Source organism: Triticum dicoccoides, chromosome 3B (genome assembly GCF_002162155.2).
Source record: "Triticum dicoccoides isolate Atlit2015 ecotype Zavitan chromosome 3B, WEW_v2.0, whole genome shotgun sequence".
Classification (NCBI taxonomy): domain Eukaryota; kingdom Viridiplantae; phylum Streptophyta; class Magnoliopsida; order Poales; family Poaceae; genus Triticum; species Triticum dicoccoides.
The window spans coordinates 813,236,435-813,244,046 of NC_041385.1; positions in this window are offsets into that span (position 1 = coordinate 813,236,435).

A 7,612-nucleotide genomic window follows, 5' to 3' on the forward strand; every position below is an offset into this window, starting at 1 on the left:
CTCTTGGCTAGGCTATCCTACGATACTCCAACTTGAAATGGTTTTGCGCACACGAGTCCACTACTCACCACTTCAATACACTACCGAGGATCCATCTCCGTCTTCCTACGGAAGAGCCATCCTCGGCACTCACACTTGTCTTGAGGCTTTTAGTAGTTTCCATTTACTTGTCTATGAACTGTATAGGCAACCAAGTAGTCCTTTACCGCGGACGCGGCTATTCGAATAGATCATGTTAACCCTGCAGGGGTGTACTTCTTCATACATGTTTCCACCACTTAGCGTCTGCACACGACATGTGCTCGGCAGACTTCAAGCGAAAGCCGACGTGGGTGTAGACCACGACCTACCTAAACACTTAAGCCTCTAGTCCAGGTTTATCGCCTATTCAGGTTCCATCCGTAGGGAGTCCGGCCGAGGTTTCCCATACGGCCCCGAACGATGTGAACAGGGTTCCCGAGATACCTAACGGGTATTCGGTACACCGTGCCACGTACCTACCGCATCACAGCCCACCCCTACGGTCAGCGCTGTCCACGGCCTCCAGTAGGCTACAAACACCAGAAACTACTTGCAACTCCTGGACAGAGAGCTAGGGTGAATAAGAAGTCGAGCGGGGTCATATTTTAGGGCCCAATGCATGGTAGTAGCTGTATCTTAAATCACGCATACAGATCTCAGTGCTTAAGGTCGGCTTCAATGAAACAACCCACCATGTACTCCTACATGGCCTCTCATCGATACCTTTACCAAATCGTGTTCACCACACCACTCTCATTACCGACATAATCATTTCACTCTAGCCCATCACCCAGATGAACCAGACCTGACACGACTCTAAGCATAGCAGGCATAGCAAGGTAGGAACAACACATACATATGGCTCAAGCAACTCCTACACATGCTAGTGGGTTTCATCTAGTTACTGTGGCAATGACAGGTCATGCAGAGGAAATGGGTTCAACTACCGTAGCACACAGCAGTTTGAATCGCGTTGTCTTAATGCAGTAAAAAAGAGCAGGAGCGAGAACATGGAATCGCGTTGGTTGCTTGCCTGATGGTTCGATGCACTGATACGGTTCTTCGCTAGGGTAATCAGGGTATTCTTCGAGGACAGAACCTGCCGCAGAGAGCACCGATTCACAAACATTACCAAACAGTATGCAACAATATGATGCATGCATGAGACATGGCAAAATGAGTGTATTGGGCTAATTCAACTAAAACCAGAAGGGTTTGAACAAATTTGAATCAAGGATTCAAATTTCAAATTCAAATATGGCCTTTTAAAGTGCTTTTCCTTGTTCTGCTTAAAACATCAATTTAACTTGTTTGATCATGCATGAAAATAGTACAGATGGATAGATTGGATTTTTCTGATCATTTTTCATATATAATTTGTCCAATTTGGAGTTACAGAATAAAAGTTATGAATTTTTGAAGTTTAAATAATATTCTGGAATTTCCTGATTTAAATTAAATCCAGAAAATCAATTACTGCGTCAGCCTGACGTCAGTGTGACGTCAGCAGGTCAACGGAACTGGTCCAGGTCAAACCTGACAGTGGGTCCCGCATGTCAGGGTGATTATTTTAATTAAAACTAATCCTGTTTAATTAACAGGGCTGGGCCCCACCTGTCATTGACTCAGGGGAGTCAACCAAGGCACACCCGTGGTCAAAGTTAATGTCGGCTGCCGGCGTTTAGTCGCCGGCGAGCCCGGCGCAGCGGCGGAAGTGGTTTTGGTCATTTCGGCCACCAAACGGACCGCGGAGACCACCGGAGTGGAGCTGAGGCCAACCCGCAGCTCTTGGCGGAGCCCGTTGGGGTCGGGGTGGCCGGAGTCGACGGCGGCGAGCTCGGCTGCGACCGCCGGGGTTCGGTCGTGCACGGGAACGGTGCTGGAGCTCGAAGTCGAGCAAAGCGAGGCGCTAGGGATGCTCTACGGGGTCTTGCGAACTCGTTGGACTCGCCGGGGTGACCAAATGGTCACCGGAGCTGCGTCGACGGCGAGCTCGGCGACGGCGGAGGTTCGGCCGTGGTGGGGAGGTGGCTACGGTGAGGGAACGAGGGGAAGGAGAGGGGGAAACGGTGGCGTAGCTCACCGCGGTTGCAGTGGGCGTCGAAGCGGGCTCGGGGACGCGCTGGAGACGGCGAATTCGACGGCGACGGTGGTCGGAGCCCGAAGAGGGGAACGGCGACGTGGCGGCGATGCAGGGCTTCCGGGGAGCTGTGGAGCGGTGGGGAGGAAGAGGGAGTCGAGGCGGAGCTCCTGAGCTAGTCGGGGGAGCGAGGGGTGGTCGGAGACGGTGGCTATGGCGAACGGCGGCGACGGTGGTGTTCGGCCGTGTGAGAGGGGGAGCGAGAGAGAGGAGAGGAGAGCCGGGGGAGAGTGAGAGAGAGCAGGGGGGGATCGGGACGGCCTGCGGGAGTCGTCCACGCGGCCAGGAGCGCGTCGGCAAGCAGGAGGTGGCCGCGCGGTCGTGCGCGCGCGAGCACGCAGCAGCTTCGGGGCGAGGGGAGGAAGACGACGGAGAGCTGCAGTGGTGGGCTGGGCCGCTGCTGGCTGGGCCGGCCAGCTGGCTGGGCCGCACAGTGGAGGAGCCCAGGTAAGTTTTCCTCTCTTTTTATTTCTGTTTCTGTTTTATTTAATATATCTGCAACTTTGTTGAATTAAATAAAATACCTAGGCAAGTTCAAAAATCACCAAACTATTCCTGGCCCATAGTTGGATTATTTCCAACATGAAACATTTTAGTTTGGAGATATTTGAGCATTTAAATATTTTATATTATTTTAAATGCCCAAATTCAAATATTTATGAATTAATTCAAAAACCCTAAGATGGCCTAGGAAAATGTGCACCACTTTTGGCAGAGGTTCTGAACCAAGACAAAAATGATGGGCATTTTAGAAGGGCATTTCAGGTTCATTGAAAATTATTTTAGTAAACCCTAGTTGGTTTCAGAGGGGACTGGGGGTTCTGTCATCCCCATTTCAAGTTTCTGATGAAAGGGTAAACATGATGCAACACTCTAATGCATGACTAGCTAGGTTGTGACATCTTGGTCGTATGCCAGTGGACGGCAAAGCACGCCGTTAACCCCTTAACGGACCTAAGCTGACACGTGTGTTGTCCAGGCCCTTTGCCATCTGCTGGCTGACGACAAAGATGCAAAGGTCTTTGCCGTCTGCCAACAGACCGCAAAGAGCCCTTTGTCGTAGTCTATTCAGCCGGGCGTGTTGCTGTCAGCCACCTGACGGAAATGGCCTTTGCCGTCCGCCAGGCATGCCTTTGCCGTCAGCCATGGCATATACGGCAAAGTTCCTGATTCCTTTAGTGTCTATCACAAATCCAAAGGCAAGATCTTTGTTGTTAAGAATGGATCCTTTCTAGAGAAGGACTCTCGGAAGAATTGAGTGGGTGGAAAGTAGAACTTGATAAGGTAATTGTACTGTCGTTCTAAGAAAAATAAGATGCATAAAGGATAAACATCACATGCAATCAAAATATGTGACATGATATGGACATCATCATCTCGTGCTTTTGATCTCCATCTCAAAAGCATCGGTATGATCTCCATCGTCACCGGCTCGACACCTTGATCTCCATCATTGTGTCGGGGTCGTCGAAAACTATTGCTTCTACAACTATTGCTAATGCATAGTGATAAAGTAAAGCAATTACATGGCGCTTGAATTTCATACAATAATTAAAAGATAACCCTAAGGCTCCTACTGGTTGTCGATATTACAAAACATGATCATCTTATACAACAACGTATATCACATCCCGTCTTGACCATATCACATCACAACATACCCTGCAAAAACATGTTAGACGTCCTCTACTTTGTTGTTGCAAGTTTTACGTGGCTGCTAAGGGCAACTAGCAAGAGTAGTTCTTACCTACGCAAAACTACAACGGTGATTATCAAGTTTGTTGTTTTAACCTTCTTCAAGGACCGGCCATAGTCAAATTCGATTGAACTAAAGTAGGAGAAATAGACACATGCCAGCCAGCTTTATGCAAAACAAGTTGCATGTCGGTCGGTGGAACCGATCTCATGTGCGTGGACATATAACATTGGTCCGGGCCGCTTCATCCCACAATGCCTCCGAGTCAAAATAAGACATTGGTGGTAAGCAGTATGGACATCACTGCCCGCAACTTATTTGTGTTCTACTCATGCATATCATCTACGCATAGACCTGGCTCATGATGCCACTGTTGGGAAACATTGCATGGAAAACAAAAAAAAACTATATGAACACGCAAGATCTATCCGTGGAGATGCATAGCTACGAGAGGTGAGATTGTCTGTACGTACCCTCGTAGACCATAAGCGGAAGCGTTTATTAACACGGTTGATGTAGTCGAACACCTTCGCCATCCAACCGATCAAGTACCGAACGTACGACACCTCCACGTTCAGCACACGTTCAGCTCGATGATGTCCTCGCCTTCTTGATCCAGCAAGACGGGCGAAGTAGTAGATGAGTTCCGACAACAAGGCGGCATGGTGATGGTGATGGTGAACTCGTTCCCACAAGGCTTCGCCGTGCACCACGGAAAACTTGGACGAAGACTAAACTGTGGAGAGGGGCGCCGCAAACGGCTAAGAGATGGCGTCGTCTTGTGTGGCACCCCTCCCTCTCATATATATAGGGGGAGGGGAGGCAGCCTTGGGTGCGTCCCAAGGTAGTCGGCCGACCTCCTTGGGTTCCTGTCCTTTGGCGCCCCCCTTCCTTGTTTGGCGCCAGGGAGAAGGCAGGAGGAGGTGCCCCCGTTCCATTCTCCCATGAGGAGGGGAAGGCACGAGGGGTGCCCTCCCCCTTTCCTTTCTCTAGGGCCGACGGCCGTGGCGAGGGCGCGCAAGCCCCCTTGTGGGCTAGTGTGTGCCTCCCATTGGCCCACTAGGCCCATAGACCTCCTGAGGCCTCCCGGAACCCCTTCCGGTGATCCGATGAATACTTAGTTCACTCCGCACCCTTTTCGGTGTCTGAATAGTATCGTCCTATATACAAAACTTTACCTCCGAACCATTCCAGAGCTCCTCGTAATGTCCGTGATCTCATCCAGGATTCCGAACAACATTCGGTCACTAAATCACATAACTCATATAACACCATATCATTAATGAACGTTAAGCGGGCAGACCGTACGGGTTCGACAACTATGTAGACATGACCGAGACACCTCTCCGGTCAATAACCAATAGCACAACCTGGATGCCCATATTGGTTTCTACATATTCTACGAAGATCTTTATCGGTTGAACTGTTATGGCAAGATATGTAGTTCCCTTTATCTGTCGATATGTTACTAGACCGAGATTTGATCGTCGACATCTCTATACCTAGATCAATCTCATTACCGGCAAGTATCTTTACTCATTCCATAATATATTATCTTGTAACTTACTCCTTAATCATTTTTCTTGCAACCTTCTTGTGATATGTATTACCGAGAGGGCCCAGAGATACCTTTCCGATACATGGAGTGAAAAATCCCAATCTCGATTCAAACCAACTCAACAAACACCTTTGGAGATACCCGCAGGGCATCTTTATGATCACCCAGTTATGTTGTGACGTTTGATAGCACACAAGGTATTCCTTCGATATCTGGGAGTTGCATGATCTCATGGTCGAAGGAACATGTATTTGACATTAAGAAAGCAGTAGCAATAAACCAAACTATCATATGCTATGCTAACGGTTGAGTCTTGTCCATCAGATCATTCTCCTAATGATGTGATCCTGTTATCAAATGACAACTCATGTCCATGGTTAGGAAACCTTAACCATCTTTGATAAATGAGCTAGTATAGTAGAGGCTCACTAGGCACACGGTATTTGTTTATGTATCCACATATGTATTTAAGTTTTCGGTCAATACAATTCTAGCATGAATTATAAACATTTGTCATGATTAAGGAAATATAATAATAACCATTTATTATTGCCTCTAGGGAATATTTCCATTAGGTTTCGGATCAACGGTGTGGCAGGTGTTGACTCCTTCGTGCGGCGCAAGTGGATGGGCGCCAGGTCTGGCTCGTCGGCTTGCCGGCGGTGAGGTGGATGGCTCCGGCATGTTTTGGCCTTGGCGGGGTCTGTGGTGGCTTCTGCTTGGTCATGGCATGATGGCTTCATGGGAGGTGCGCGGGATAGCAGAGGTGCTGTGTGTGGGGTTGTGGCCTTGGGCGGTGCTCTAGGCGAAAGCTTGTCGGGCTCTTGCCGGCCTATGCCGTCGGCGTGCATGGACGTCGTCTCACCTCCTTGGAGGTGCTGCCGAGGAGTTCTTTCCCTACACACCCTTGGATCCAGTTCTTCGGGTGAAAGCCTAAGGCCCGGTCGGGTCGGGCGACGGCGTCGGCATCGTAGCTTCCGTCTTTGGGGCGTCGCCTTGAAGTATTTGTTCTCGTTCGCGCTCTTCATGTGCAAGACGCTCACGACACTGCGGTCGGCATGTGCCTGACCGGCGGTGTGGCAGTGCGGTGTCCAGTTTGCCAACGATAATGATCGATAGCCGTGCAGGGTCGCGGCAGTGCTTCGGTTGTCGATTCTTATCCGGCGTGCTTGACAAGTCTCTTATGGGTCTTTCTATACCGTCATGGATCCGAAGCTGCCTGGGAGGTGCCTAGGCGGTGACGATGACAAGTGGCTGGTGGTCTTCGTGGAGGTGTTAGTTGGCACCAACTCTACCCATTTCTCCTTTGTTTTGGTGGTCTTCTTTGTCGGAGTTATCTGGCGCCTTCGCCGTGGCCGACTGTTTGGCATGGGTCGGCATGGGTTCCAACGTTTGCGGCGACGAGGACTTTGTTTGTGGAAGTCAGTGGTGAAGTCGGAGTCGCTGGCTCATGGAGGAGTGATAACGATGACACTTGGTGGCGACCTTGACTTTTTGTTTCTTCTATGCAGCGTTATTGTATCTTCATGTGGGTGGCCAGGTCGGCCGGTGTTGCCCTGTGTGGGCTGTTGTGATGGTTTTAGCCAGTTTTTCCGTTAATTAACCGGGTAACCCTTTTCTTGTTTAATGAATCGGGACCCCTAGGGGCCGGCTTCAAAAAAAGATAGATCGACTTCCTTTTTGCACTTGTCAGAGTCCTTTTGAGAACGGGCCAACGGTGGTAGCAGAGGTGGTTTGTGAACAGTCCTTTTTGCACTTGTCGCATAGATATTAGTGTGATCGTCCCCTCTTTTCAACTTTGTAATTACTCCCTCTCTAAAGAAATATAGAAGTATTTAGATCACTACTTCAGTAATTTAAAATGTTTTTATATTTCTTTACAGAGGAAGTGCTATTTTGGACCTCTTTTTTCCCACATCTGTACTCCTAAAGGAGTTGTTAGACTGGTATCCTGTTTTAATTTCGTCTGTTTTTTTTTTTGCCTCACCTCCCACCATCCTCTCCATGTTGGTTTTGTTATCCATCAGTTTATTTTTCTCTTCACTTTTTTCTTGTAAATCAACACTTTATTTTAGAAAATAAATAACAGATTTTCGTGAAACAAATAATGATTTTTAAGGAAATTAACATGTAAATCATGATAAACAAATCTCATTACTTAATTTGTTATGAAGTGTTATCATCATCAGTATTATCC